At 44.7% G+C, this 15,552-nt stretch overlaps 1 protein-coding gene across 1 annotated transcript in view; it reads left to right on the plus strand.

Annotated features, from left to right (window-relative positions):
* Positions 1-15,552, plus strand: part of LOC112068583 (B-cell CLL/lymphoma 9 protein) — a 108,700-nt gene that overhangs the window by 12,686 nt on the left and 80,462 nt on the right. The window lies entirely within an intron of this gene.

Genomic DNA, 15,552 nt, shown 5'->3' on the forward strand with positions numbered 1-15,552 from the left:
CACAGAGGATAGAGAGAGAGAGAGAGAGAGAGAGAGAGAGAGAGAGAGAGGAGAGAGAGAGAGAGAAGAGAGAAGAGCAGAGAGAGAGAGAGAGAGAGAGAGGAGAGAGGGGAGAGAGAGAGAGAGCGAGAGCAGAGAGAGAGAAGAGAGAGAGAAGAGAGAGAGAGAGAGAGCAGAGAGAGAGAGAGAGAGAGAGAGGAGAGAGAGAGAAGAGAGAGGAGAGAGAGACGATAGCGACTTCCGCCCCAACATCTCTCACTGTCTGTCACACATGTACACAAACACACACAGAGAGAGACACTCAGAGGCACATGTGGAAAAGGGTCTGGAAAAAGAATCTGGAAAAAACAACATACTTCCCGTGACATGTAGCGAGAGGGAGAGATGAGAGGAGAGACGGAGATTCCTGGACAGCATGTGCTGCTGTAGGTGCAACGCAACCAAAACGGTAAAAAGAGCATAGCGAGAGAGGATCAGGATAATCAAGGTGCTGTGATCCTTTCCAATCTGGTGTGACAACCAATGTTGGAGCTGATTCAGATCGATTCAGCTGATTAATGGTCCTGTTCATGTACAGAGTTGATTATTTTGGCAAGTGTGAACGACTGGGTTCGAAACCCAGGTCTCCGACGTGCCTCAAAACTGTGAGCCTGCTGAGCTAAACGCCATCAGAACCCTGTAGCCGAACCCTTTAAAACCACTGACAATTGTCCATCTCTTCTCACAGATCTGCTATGACACAGCTTAGTCGCGGATAATAATGTAATAATCATTCGATTCCCTGGATCCCCATGCCTTCCTCAAGGACAAGGGCTTTTCATTCAGACATAGAGCAAGTTATATTACACTCCTAAACCACACATCGTCTCCCATGGCAACAGGTGCATTTCTCAGTGCCACAGGTAGTGTGTGTGTCAACATCACAGGTAGAGTTCTTTTGTGCTGCTCAGGCACAGCAAAGGTCACCTCGTAGTCTCTGTGAGGAGCCACTGGAGCCACACATTCTGCCTGTTACTTTGTAAATGTCGGAACAGTTAGCATTATTTTTTACACCTCTCTCACACATTGTAGCCCCTTCACCCTGCTCTCAGCACTTTCTCAACCTCAGATACAAATACGATATCTCCTTATACTGTACAGTGGACTACTACCAAGGCAGGGCAATCAAAATCATACTGACCTTGAATGCCCTGCCTTTTTTCCCCCACACAGCCATTTTTCTCTGCTGCTGTGAATGATAAGCACTGTGGTATGTTCCATCCTATTCCTATCTCAAGGCCTCAATGCTCCTATACAGTCATGCACCCCATACAGGCATACACAACTCTCCAATATGTATTTACTGTGTAAGGGGGTGTATTGTGTGTCGTTACTATAGCTGTGGGGTTGCGTGGAGCAGGTTGGTATTTATTGGCGTGAATCTTGACCTGGAGGCAGTTCTGGTGACTAGCTGGTACAGCCACAATCAAAAAAGTTTTAAAAATCAGATTTTTAACCTTGACCCTAACCTTAAATTAAGACCAAAAAGCAAATTCTTGTTTTCATGAATCTTTACGATATAGCCAAGTTTGACTCTGCAGCTGGCCTATCTAGTGGAAATCGCTCAGTTTTGCCTCCAGGGCAAGATTCATGACAATAAATATCAGCCTGCTTGGGTGGATGACAAGCTGATCTTGTGTCAGCGAGTGTCCCCGTTTGCATGAGCATCGTGTGCATGATCATCTCTTGTATTTGCAGTGGGAATGTCGTGTTGAAATGTGGTGTTTGTGTGTGTTTATTGTATGCATGTGCTGGGTGTCTGTCTGTTTGTGTATGCGTGCTGTGGTGCAGAGCAGCAATGCTTCTGCTCAGCGTAGCAGATCACACTAGCATCTGCACAGCTGTGCCGGTGACGGCTCCTCTGAGAGCATGGGGAACGGGCGCAGCTGTGCATCTCTTTCTCTCGTTCTCTCTCCTGCTGTCTTTCTCTTTCTTACTCTCTTTCTCTTCCTATCTCTCTCTTTCTTTTTTCTTCCTCTCTCTCTCTATCCCTCTCTCTCTCTGCTATCATCCTCCCTCCCTTTTTCTTTCCTGTCTTTCCTCCCCTCTTTCACTCTCTGTCTTTCTCCCTCCCCTCTCTCACTCTCTCTCACTGTCTGCTCTTTTTCTTCTGTGTCTCTCTCTCTCTCTCCCTGCCTCTGCCCCTCCTCCCTTCCTCCACCTCTCTTCTTCCTGGTGAATTCAGACGCCGGCCTGACCTTCGGTAACTCAATCGTGGTTCCACCAAGGGCTTGTTGGACTGTATCCCCATGGTAGCCCTCATCAAAAAGCAGAGACTGATATGTCAGATGTCGACCCATCAAACCCACATACTACTGGTCCCATAGATCAGAACAGGCCAAGCTCTCAATACACCTCCGTGCAATGCATTGTGGGTGTGACTCCAAAGCCCAAGGGATTTTGGCTGTCGACTCAACGTCCTGTGCTTTACTTGGCCCACGGCTTCGTGGAACCCTGGCCTTTGGAGCTGCTCCTTAGTCAGTATGTGAAAATAAACGTGAACTATTCACTCTTTGGATAAGCCCCGTATTCCACCACTTTGTTGTACTTTGAGGAGGAAATGGACTATGAAATGAGAAAGTTCAGATTCAGAACAAAGCACATGGAGAATAACTATACTGATAATTCATTCTAGCCTAAAGAACAGGGCCAGTTTCCCGTACACAGATGATGTGAAACTAGTTCTCGACTAAAAAGCTATTTCAATGGAGATTCTCCATGGAACATCCTTTTTAACCCAGGACTAGTCTTAATCTAGGTCCAGAGTTAGGAGGCCATTTTACCTGATTTCTTTACTCTATAAGAAGGTGATTGGGCCAAAGAGAAGATCGCGTTAGTTGTTCAGACTCTGGGTGGCCTGCTTTTGTATTTCAGAGCTAGTAACATAGCAGTGTATCATTTGAGGGCTTTTCAAAGGAAGGACAAGAGGTATTCTATTTTCGAAAGACAGGGGCAGTTATGTTGTGTTTATCAAGCTTTTAAGAGGTATTTAGGGCATATAGCCTAGTAGCTGGGGTAAAACTTCTGTCTTTACAGTGAAACAGAACGCAGGCCAAGGTGTGTTGAGAGTATTAGTAGTTCTGAGGATTAGTCATTTAGAGTTGTGTTTATGCTAAATAAGCTAAACCAAATCTATAATTGCTTTAAATTCTGCCGAAACCTAACGTTGAAAATTCGAGATGATGTGACACACAACTGAAATCCCATTGAAAACCCAGAGAGCCCACTTTGCCAGAAGCCAATATTGTGTTCAACCTGGTGTGATTACCCCTCCCAAAACCCTCCCTGTAGCCCTTGCCAGTAATATTTTCATAATTTCTATCAAGGTTTCATTCCTCTCCCAGCAGGACACAGGCACACAGACGCACAGACACTCCACAAGCTAGCTAGCTAAATAAAGGACGACAAAATGTTTTTTGAAACCTTTTCAGCACAGCTTGGCTGTACGATCAATAGTGTTTCCACTGTAAACGACGCTCAGAGCTGCAGCAGTATTTGGACTGTCAAAACAGGGCGTCACAGAGGGCTGCTGGGTATGTGCCTCTCCTACCCTCTCTCCCTCTGTCTTCCCCTCTGCTTCTCTCTCTCCCTATGTCTCCCTCTGCCCCCCTCTCCTTCTCCCCCTCTCCCTCCCTCCCCCAGCTCAGTTTTTTTTCCTTCTAGCTCAAACAATAAGCAGCCACACCAGCCAGGGTAAATTATTTCTGTCTGTTTAGACAACCTTGACATTTTCAACAACAACAAAAAAGGTTCCTTGCACTGTAAAGTGTGGTTCCATGCAAATGTATGGGCTCTTGATTATATGTGTTGATGGTGATGATGATCAGCGTTCATTGACATTTTCTGTTGAGAAACGTACAAAACAAAATCTGTTGCGTGCCCTAATGAACACGACCCGGGTGTGAATGGACACTAGCTCCCCTCAATGGACACTAGCTCCCCTTGTTCTCTTTGTGCCCCGATAAGTCGATGACGTTAGTGGAGACAGTACTTGTTTAGCATTGATCTGTACGCTCTGACTGACACAGGAGTGCATGCATGAGCTAATCACACTAACCGTGCTGTGTTCCCTACAAGCCAAAGCTCCAATGTTGTTTTTCAAATGCAGCCCCAGTCTGGCCTGAGGCTTTCCATGGGCTAAAACCTTGTTGGTTTACTGGAACATTGAGTAAAGAGGACACTTGGCCCCTTTGTAAGCAGGTTAGCTGTTAGCTACGTTAGCTTTGTTGTTTTTTCTACACCTAAATCATATCCATATCTCTGTGTCCTTTCTTTACAGCTATATAAAATGCATCCAAACACACAGGAAATAACACGTGCACGTGCACAGTCACAGATCTACTGCTAGCGTGTTAGCTGTATGATGATGAGGCATTTGCAATGCGTCATGCCTCAATCAATGCTTTCATCGTCATAGAGATAAATGGCTGTGTGGACACGGACGCAGACAGAGACAGGGTCTGCTGTCTATCGCCCAGACGGAGACCCTCTGTGTCGGAGGGTCGCCATGGTGATGGCCAGGGCCCATCCCAGACGGGGTCCATGTTACAGACACAAAAAAAAACTCCTCCTCGTCCCCCTACTCGTCCCCATGCAGCGAGCAGACGTGCCACTGCTGCTCCATGGCTCTGGGCCCGTTTGTGTGGCCGCTGTGTGGTGGCAGCAGGCAGGCAGAGGGGACTCAACCCAGGACCTGAGTCAGCCTGCCACCCCCTCAGGATATAGGTCAGCTCTGGTGAAGTGGCACACGGGGAGGGGAGGAGAGGTGAGAGAGTGTGACGTGTCTGGCTGAGAGACTGCATGGGACTCTCTCTCTCTCTCTCAATTCAATTTAAGGGGCTTTATTGGCATGGAAAACATATGTTTACATTGCCAAAGCAAGTGAAATAGATAATAAATAAAAGTGAAATAAACCATAGAAAATGTACAGTAAACATTACACTCACAAAAGCTCCAAAAGAATAAGAACATTTCAAATGTCATATTATGTCTATATACTGTACAGTGTTGTAAGGATGTGCAAATAATTAAAGTACAAAAGGGAAAATAAATCAACATAAATATAGGTTGCATTTACAAGGGTATTTGTTCTTCACTGGTTGCCCTCTTCTTGTATCAACAGGTCACAAATCTTGCTGCTGTGATGGCACTCTGTGGTATTTCACCCAATAGATATGGGAGTTTATCAAAATTGGACTTGTTTTTGAATTATTTGTGGGTCTGTATAATCTGAGGGAAAAATATGTCTCTAATATGGTCATACATTTGGCAGGAGGTTAGGAAGTGCAGCTCAGTTTCCACCTCATTTTGTGGGCAGTGTGCACATAGCCTCTTGAGAGCCAGGTCTGCCTACGGCGGCCTTTCTCAATAGCAAGGCTATGCTCACTGAGTCTGTACATAGTCAAAGATTTCCTTAATTGTGGGTTAGTCACAGTGGTCAGGTATTCTGCTGTGTTTAGGGCCAAATAGTATTCTAGTTTGCCCTGTTTAATTGTTCATTCTTTCCAATGTGTCAAGTAATTATCTATTTGTTTTCTCATGATTTGGTTGGGTCTAATTGTGTTGCTGTCCTGGGGCTCTGTGGGGTCTGTTTGTGTTTGTGAACAGAGCCCCAGGACCAGCTTGCTTAGGGGACTCTTCTCCAGGTTAATTTCTCTGTAGGTGATGGCTTTGATATGGAAGGTTTGGAAATCACTTCCTTTTAGGTGGTTGTAGAATTTAACGTCTCTTTTCTTGATTTTGATAACTAGCGGGTATCGGCCTAATGCTACTCTGCATGCATTATTTGGTGAGTTATGTTATGAGGATATTTTTGCAGAATTCTGCATGCAGAGTCTCAATTTGGAGTTTGTCTCATTTAGTGAATTCTTGTTTGGTGAGTAGATCCCAGACCTCACAACCATAAAGGGCAATGGGTTCTATAACGGATTCATTTTTAGCCAGATGCTAATTGGTGTTGAATTTTATGTTACTTTTGATGGCATAGAAGGCCCTTCTTGCATTGTCTCTCAGATCGATCGTTCACAGCTTTGTGGACGTTTCCCGTGGCGCTGATGTTTAGGCCGAGGTATGTAGTTTTTTGTATGCTCTAGAGCAACGGTGTCTAGATGGAATTTATATTTGTGGTCCTGGCAACTGGACCTTTTTTGGAACACCATTATTTTTGTCTTACTGAGATTTACTGTCAGGGCCCAGGTCTGACATAATCTGTGCGGAAGATCTAGATGCTGCCGTAGGCCCTCCTTGGTCGGGGACAGAAGCACCAGATCATCAGCCAACAGTAGACATTTAACTTCAGATTTTAGAAGAGTGAGGCCGGGTGCTCTCTCCCTCTCTCTCTCACTCTCACTCACTCTCTCTGTCTCTGTCTCTGTCCATCTGTCTCTCAGGCCAAAAGGCTCAGTGTGGTGTTTCTGGGGGGTGGTGTGTGTGTTTCTTTCTGAGTGTCTTTTTTTTGTGTGTGTGCGTGCATGTGCGAGAGAGAATATAAAGAAAGCAAGTGTGTTAAATGTTATGTAAAGGTATGTTATGAAAAATATCTGCCTGTCAATGCCTGGGTTCGGCTTATTATAGCAAACCTGGTGGTATGGATGACTCGAGTATGCTTCAGCTTCCTCTCCATCTCACCCCCACCCATCTCCCTCACCGCCATCTCTCCTCTCTCTTCTCTCTCTCTCCTCTCTCTCTCTCTCTCTCTCTCTCTCTCTCTCTCTCTCTCTCTCTCTCTCTCTTCTCTCTCCTCTCCTCTCCTCTCTCTCTCTCTCCTCTCTCTCTCTCTCCTCTCTCTCTCTCTCTCCTCTCTCTCTTCTCTCTCTCTCTCTCCCTCTCTCTCTCTCTCTCTTAATTCCTATCGCCGTGATGTACTTCTTATAAGCCCCGACAGCCTAGTTAGTATTCTAGGAGAGCCATCAACAGCGAGAGAGCAATGTCACTGTCTCCATAGCCACTCTCCTCTTTACCCGTTGAAAATGAGCACACAAATAAAACCTCCGTCTGTCTCGAGATGCTTATCCCTGCAAATGGGTCTGAAATAGCGGGAGAAACAATAGGAGACCGAGAGATAAAGAGAGGGAGCGATAGCCCTCGACACTGTACGGACGGTGGGGTGCCATCGAAGAAATGCACAGAGAGACGGAGAGAGATCATCACATCACATTAGTGGAGAGGGTAATTAAACATAATTATCTGAAGGCGAGAGCAATAAGAACCCAGGAAGTAGTGTACCCACCTGCCTATATTTAGAGTTGGCAACAGAGAAAGAGAGGGAGGGGGAGACAGTCATTACTTAATCATATAGCTGTGATTAGGTCGGGGCCGGTTAAGTCTCTCCCTCTAGTTGTGTCTGTGCACCAGGACTACGATAGTAAGACTAGGAAGAGCCCATGGCTATTCCTGACCACAAACAATGTGTGTGTGTTTGTGTGTGTGTGCATGTGTGTGTGTGTGTTAGATGTGTGTATTTCTGTGAAGATAATTGTACACTTTTTTTGTAAGAACGCCTGTGTGTGAGAGTGTGTCTTGTGTGTGTCTCTGTGTTGTATACGGGGCTGCTGCTGTACATGAATATAAATTCACACCAGAGCCAGGAGGAATCTGAAGGAAGATGACACGTGAACCTGTCTCTTGCCGTTCCCATGGCAACGCAGGGAGTGGAGGGGGTGGGGGTTTACTCAAAGGCTCTGGAATACGGATGACTCCAGAGAGAGAGAGAGAGAGATAGATGGGGAGAGAGAAAGAGAGAGAGGGAGAGGAGATAGAAAGATGGGGGAGAGAGAGAGAGGATTTGATTGACCAGCGCTTTCTTTAATCCGACCCATACTCTATCCCAGCCATGGTATGTAGGCATATTATTATACAAAAGTACCTTATGTGCATGACATTATTTGTAGCTCATTTGTCATTTAAAAACAGTACCTTGGGTTTGGACAACAGTGCGTGGCTTTACCTACTACTCATTAGCAGGTAACATGCTGTGTGTGATTCGAACAAGAACCTGGTGACTGGATGACTGTCAATAGAAAACTTTTTTGTTGTTGATGAGAACCATAACAAAAGTGGTAAGGACCACTCAGAGAGAGAGAGAGAGAGAGAGAGAGAGAGAGAGAAAGAGAGAGCAATAGAGGGCAAAAGAGAAAAGCTTAAATAGCTTCGATGCTTCCAGGGACATGATATAATCAAATGTGCTGAACAACGGGGAGGGGTTTCCCAGGGGCAGGGGTGGGGTCCGGTCTCACACTGTCCGTGTGAGGAGGGAGGGACAGAGACACATGATTGGTGGTCTGGTGGTGGTGGGTCCTCAAAGGGTGATGGTAGATTATCCACTCGACAGGCTCCTCTGTCTCTCTCCCCAGCTGTGGAAGATTGGGATGTGTTCACTAGGCATCAAACGGGAAAAAAATGACTGAAACAGGGTGGGACTTCTGTTCACCATTGCAAAATGTTTAAAACGTTTTGAGTTGCATGCCCTTATGAACACAGCACTGCTGTGCAGAATATGCCTCAGTCGTTCCAAGAAACAGACAGGAAAATAGATATATTTAGTTATATCTATCTGTCTGTCTATCTGTCTGTCTGTCTGACAGTCGGTTGACAGTGATCTCACACCTAGAGTCACAAGGGTACACCCTGCGGGAGGACTGTGTGTGACAGGGATGTTCACAGCTACTGAACACAGAGGGGGATGCCATGTCAGTCAGGGGGGTACAGAAGTTGAACATATTACGATTGAGATGTTAAAGCACACAACTGAACACTTTATACTGTAGGCCTACACTGTACATTAACTATATTTGATGGATTGGTGTTCAGTTTGTGTAGTAACAGTTGCAGACATGTTTGTGTTGTAACAAATCAAATCAAATTGTATTTGTCACATACTTACAAGCCCTTAACCAACAATGGAGTTTGTATAGTTTTACCCATTTTTCTCCCCAATTTCGTGATATACAATTGGTAGTTACAGTCTTGTCCCATCGCTGCAACTCCTGTACGAACTCGGAAGAGGCGAAGGTCCAGAGCCATGTGTCCTCCAAAACACGACCCTGCCAAGCTTCTTGACACACTGCACACTTAACCCGGAAGCCAGCCACACCAATGTGTCGGAGGAAACACCGTGCACCTGGCGACCGAAGTCAGCGTGCAGGTGCCCGGGCCACCAAAGGAGTCGCTGGATCGCGATGAGACAAGGAAATCCCGGCCGGCTAAACCCTCCCCTAACCCGAACGACGCTGGGCCAATTGTTTGCCGCCTTATGGGTCTCCTGGACACGGGATCGAACCCGGATCTGTAGTGACGCCTCAAGCACTGCGATGCAGTACCTTAGTATGATTCAATCTTTGTCCTATATTGACGCTTTGCCTGTTTGATGGTTCGTCGGAGGGCATAGCAGGATATATTTCAAGCATCCGGGTTAGAGTCCCGCTCCTTGAAAGTGGCAGCTCTACCCTTTAGCTCAGTGTGGATGTTCCCTGTAATCCATGGCTTCTGGTTGGCGTATGTACGTATGGGGACGACGTCATCGATGCACTTATTGATGAAGCCGGTGACTGATGTGGTGTACTCCTCATTCGAAACTGGTCATCTCTGTATATACATCGCAAGACCCACTGGTTGATGCTTATTTATAAAAACCATCTTAGGCCTCACTCCCCCCTACCTGAGATATCTACTGCAGTCCTCATCCTTCACATACAACACCAATTCTGGCAGTCACATTCTGTTAAATGTCCCCAAAGCACACACATCCATGGGTCGCTCGTCTTTTCAGTTCGCTGCAGCTAGCAACTGGAACGAGCTGCAACAAACAGTCAAACTGGACAGTTTTATCTCAATCTCTTCATTCAAAGACTCAATCATGGACACTCTTACTGACAGTTGCCCAATAATGTTGGTACAATGTTTTGTGCTGCTACCATGTTGTGTTGCTACCATGCTGTGTTGTCATGTGTTGCTGCCTTGCTATGTTGTTGTCTTAGGCCTCTCTTTATGTAGTGTTGTCTCTCTTGTCGTGATGTATGTTTTGTCCTTTTTATTTAAACATTTTAATCCCAGCCCCCGTCCCCGCAGGATGCCTTTTGCCTTTTGGTAGGTCGTTATTGTAAATATGAATTTGTTCTTTACTGACTTGCCTAGTTAAATAAAGGAAAGAAATATATATAATAAATAAAAAATGCCATCGGATGAATCCCGGAACATATTCATGTCTGTGGTAGCAAAACAGTCCTGTAGTTTAGAATCTGCGTCATCTGACCACTTCCATATTGAGCAAGTCACTGGTACTTCCTGCTTTAGTTTTTGATAAAGAAACAAGTTGTGGTTGTGAGTATGCATGTGTGTGTGGGAGGAGGGGACAGGCCATATTATTTAGGTCCAGGATACACCTCTTGCTCTCTTGCCCTCTCTCATGTCATACACACTCTCTTGCTAATGCAGTAACATACATCTAAAACACACACACACACACGAGAGGTAAGCTGTCAAGGCTGTTTAATTTGAGAGTGGCCAGCACCAATAAACACACATGGATAAATAATTCAGAACAGTCAGTCCATGGGCAGGAAACTGGGCCTGGGGCAAACACACACCAAACATGCAGCGTTGAATATTGCCTCTTTTAAAAAAAAAAGGTTTAACACATTTTGATTGGTTTTCTGAGCTACACTAGCTAGAGTGCACCAACATGACAACATGTCTGTCTCTGTGTCTGAGAGACTCTTTTTGTCTGTTGCTGCATTGAGTTCGTTACAGTTGAAGTCGTAAGTTTACATTTTCAATCCTCATGATACCATCTATTTTGTAAAGCACACCAGTCCCTCCTGCAGCAAAGCACCCCCACAACATGATGCTGCCAGCCCCATTCTTCACGGTTGGGAGGGTGTTCTTTGGCTTGCAAGCCTCCCGCTTTCTCCTCCAAACATAACGATGGTCATTATGGCCAAACAGTTCTATTTTTGTTTCATCAGACCAGAGGACATTTTTCCAAAAAGTATGATCTTTGTCCCCATGTGCAGTTGCAAACCGTAGTCTGGCTTTTTTATGGCAGTTTTGGAGCAGTGGCTTCTTCCTTGCTGAGCGGCCTTTCAGGTTATGTCGATATAGGACWCGTTTTACTGTGGWTATAGATACTTYTGTACYKGTTTCCTCCAGCATCTTCACAAGGKCCTTTGCTGTTGTTCTGGGATTGATTTGCACTTTTCGCACCAAAGTACGTTCATCTCTAGGAGACAGAACGCGTCTCCTTCCTGAGCAGTATGACGGCTGCGTGGTCCCATGATGTTTATACTTGCGTACTATTGTTTGTGCAGATGAATGTGGTACCTTCAGGCGTTTGGAAATTGCTCCCAAGGATAAACCAGACTTGTGGAGGTCTACCATTGTTTTTCTGAGGTCTTGACTGATTTCTTTAGATTTTTCCAGGCAAAGAGGCACTGAGTTTGATGGTAGGCCTTGAAATACATCCACAGGTACACCTCCAATTGACTCAGATGATGTCAATTAGCCTAGCAGAAGCTTCTAAAGCCATGACATAATTTTCTGGAATTTTTCAAGCTGTTTAAAGGCACAGTCAACTTAGTCTATGTAAACTTCTGACCCACTGGAATTGTGATACAGTGAATTTTAAGTGAAATAATCTGTCTGTAAATAATTGTTGGAATAATTACTCGTGTCATGCACAAAGTAGATGTCCTAACCGACTTGCCAAAACCATAGTTTTAACCATAGCCATCGGTTCAAAAATTAGTTTTAATGACTCCAACCTATGTGTATATTATATTGTTTGTTAACAAGAAATTTGTGGAGTGGTTGCAAAACGAGTTTTAATGAATCCAACCGAAGTGTATGTAAACTTCCGACTTCAACTGTATGTGGCTGGTGGTGGCATTGTTCACACTCCTTCCTGCATGCCTCCTAGTGTCTGACTCAGTAAATCTTATAGTGCATATCCACTGGCCCTCTGTGTAGTCCCAGCAACACGAGGGGCCACTGGTTACTTGATCCCGTGTGGCGGTAGTGTCCCCAGATCCTCCACAGAGTAGGAGCTCTGCCTGTCTGGGAGACAGGTGGAGGGGGGCGAGAGAGGGGGAGAGAGAGGCACCAGGGCCAGGAGCTAAGGGGTGCAGTCTGGGGAAAGAGGCCCCCGGGCAGCAGCTGCAAAGAGAGGCCCAGGGTCATTGGTAGGTTGGCGGGCTAGCTTTCTTGGCCCAGCACTGGTGGAGAAATGTGGGATGTGCATATCACCTACACACTCCTCCAACAGAGGCCAGAGTGAAGCCCTAATTGAAGACTATAAACAAGCAGGAAAACATACATCCGGAGACTGTGGATGTATGTTTTCCTGCTCAGAGCATGCACAGATCAGCTGGCAACCTCTGGTTGTCCCAGTCTGTAATCCCCACATCTTAAGATGACTACCATCATTCCTGTTCCCAAGAAGGCTTCATGCCACAATTACTGTAGCACCCACATCTGTACTCATGAAGCGCTTTGAAAGGCTGATTATGGCACACATCAACGCCATCATCCCAGACCCACTCCAGTTTGCATACCGCCCCAACACTTCCCTCTGCAACTGGATTCTAGACTTCCTGACAGGCCGACCCCAGGTAGTGAGGATAGGCAACATCACCTCCGCCACACTGACACTCAACACGGTAGCCCCACAGGGGTGTGTGCTTAGTCCCTTCCTGTACTCCCTGTTCACCTACGACGGCCCTCCATGCACGACCACAACACCACCATTGAATTTGCTGACGACATGACGGTAGTAGGTCTGATCACTGACGATGATGAGACAGCCTATAGGAATGAGGTCAGTGACCTGGCAGTGTGGTGCCGGAACAACAACCTCTCCCTCAACGTCAGTAGACCAAGGAGTTGATCGTGGACTACAGGAAACGGAGGGGCAAGCACTCACCCATCCACATCGACGGGGCTGTAGTGGAGCAGGTCAAGAGCAAGGCTGTGGCGGTCATGAAATTTGTCAGCTGGTAATTGTAAAGCAAATACCTGCCGGTCTCACGGTATTTCACTGTTAATGAACATAAACACATGTAACCCTTTAGCAGGGAAGCTCAGATAAATTAATACAGTAAGTATGGTGAAAAGGACACTCTCAGTATATATTAAACCTGGTATGACTTAACTCGCTAGGGAAAAACCAGAGAGACCAGGGCTCTTACCGACAGATAGAATGTTTATATAGAAAAATAATGAACGATGAATGATACACTTGCATACAATCTGGAATACACATGACACAATACAATTTTAAGACAGCGTCAACGAAGCCATCAAATTCCCCCAGACCCAATCCGTCCTCTTCAGCTCCCGATCCGACAAACCCATGCTAGCTCCCGAAGCGTCTGGAACCCTCGTTAATCCAGCTAAACAGCAAGCGAATTGAGACGACTCTCTAAAGTATTAAACTATAAATCTTATTTTGTTAAGGTGAGTAGAGTGCAGTTAAACCCAATTCGGGGGGAAAACTATTTTTAGTCCACAAAATGTTTTCCCGTTTCACAAGAGCATCTCTCCTTTATTTTCTCCTACTCTCCACAGCAACAACGGAAAAACCCGCAAAGACTTCTTTCTCTCGCTCTTCCCAGTAATAACAGAAAAAACCCGCGAAGCCCTTTGCACACCACCCATAATCCATCTTGATTTTCACCTGAACAGAAACTGTCCCAACATATTTTAAGGTAAAAGTACACAATGATTTAACCAACATAGGACCAACAGCGAATGCTGTAGTAAAACAGAGTTTATGAAAATAAAGCACATGGTATACAAAATATACATCCACATATTATTATTACTATTAAACCATAGTTCTAAATACATATTTTAACAGGGTATTACACACATTTAGCATCTCCTGGCTTCCATGCGTAACCTACAAGCCACTGATGCACACCTTTTGGAACGTCTACATTTTACAAAGTCTAATAAATCCATATAATATAGCCTACATCATCACAGTAAATCCATAACTTATTTTAGACAGGTCTAAAATAACACGATAGGTAGAAAATTCAGTCTATTTCAGAAGAACAGAATAGCATACTCAGTTGTCCTTATGTAAGGCCCTGATCTGTCTGTGCCATATGGCTGTGGACTACACTAGTTCATTTAGCAGACAAGATTTGATTAGAATTCGGTGACATTATTTTGATTATAGTATGATGAATACAATTGAACAAAGCTGAATAAAATAGAAAGGATATTTTCTCCAAACGATTTGAGGGAGTGCGCACATGCGGCTATTCTGTGTTGTGCGGTTAGCAAAGAAATAGGTACTCCTATATGCTTAATTTTGAGTTATTTATGTAACTTTAGTTGTGATACAAACTTTGGGCTATATGTTTAGATTTTGAATACATTCTAATTCTGCATGCATGTGACTTAGAATGTTGCATGAAAGGCATGAGCTATGCTTTGTTCTTTTGCGCAGGCTGTATACACTTGATCAGTCTCTCATTCACAATTTGACAAGCACTTGATAAAGCCTTGAATTTCCTGGCAGTATGCCCTTTGTGTGGCTGTAATGTCCTGTAAAAAAAATCCATGCCTTTTGTGGCCAGTGGCGGTTGTGCCCTTGGGCTGAATATAATTATAATTCCCCTCTCCCAGCTGCCTGCGCAGAAGCACCTCTCACTTACATGGCTCTCTGTCAAGTGATCGGGTCTTTCTCACAGGCTACAAGTGAAGACAGACACGTCGGGGACGCAACAGCGCGCGGCCTTATCTAATTCCGAGGCGCATATTGAAGATGTTAGAAGAACTCTCCACATTTACTTTTCATCAGCCAAAAAGATGAGTTGGTCTAACGAGCAGCAAAAGCACTTAGCCTATGTCAACCTTCTATCACCCATAGTACAAAAGTTGACCTATTCTGTGCGAGATTCTGTAGATCCCAAATTAATTCAACCACTAGCATAAAAAATATATATTTAAGCAATGAGACTGACGCAACAGATCAGAACGTTTAGCTTGAAATGTTGATAAACTATTAGGCTATTTCTTCACATTATAAGTGCAGCAATGCACACGGCAGTAGGCTATAAGCGTGAATGTTCCACTAGCAGGAAAACACCATTCTCAAAAGTGAACGCAAAAGCGATTATGCATGTAATGCTTTTATTATAAAGGTGCATTTTTATGGTGAAAATTATCTTCCCCAAACTTGAAACTCACGCGCCGCGTATGTATGCCAGTTAGGCTCTACGCCCGTTGTAAAGCGGATTAATATGCTTCATTTTAAGAAGATCTTTGGCCACTTTAGTTATGATACAAACCTTATTAATACATATATGCCTATGGGCTAGGCTACATGAGGTGTGCGACTATGATTTTGAAAAAGTCGCAAAAAAAAGACATGCTCTGTTTCTTGCTTTACGCTGGGCATCATTCACAAGTGATAATTTATCATTCACAAGTGATAGGCTAATATTGACACCATCAGACTATTCTTGATTTAATCTTGTCTTTACATATACTAAATAATAAGTGTGTGAA

The sequence above is a fragment of the Salvelinus sp. IW2-2015 genome, unplaced genomic scaffold, assembly GCF_002910315.2.
Source record: "Salvelinus sp. IW2-2015 unplaced genomic scaffold, ASM291031v2 Un_scaffold586, whole genome shotgun sequence".
NCBI lineage: Eukaryota > Metazoa > Chordata > Actinopteri > Salmoniformes > Salmonidae > Salvelinus > Salvelinus sp. IW2-2015.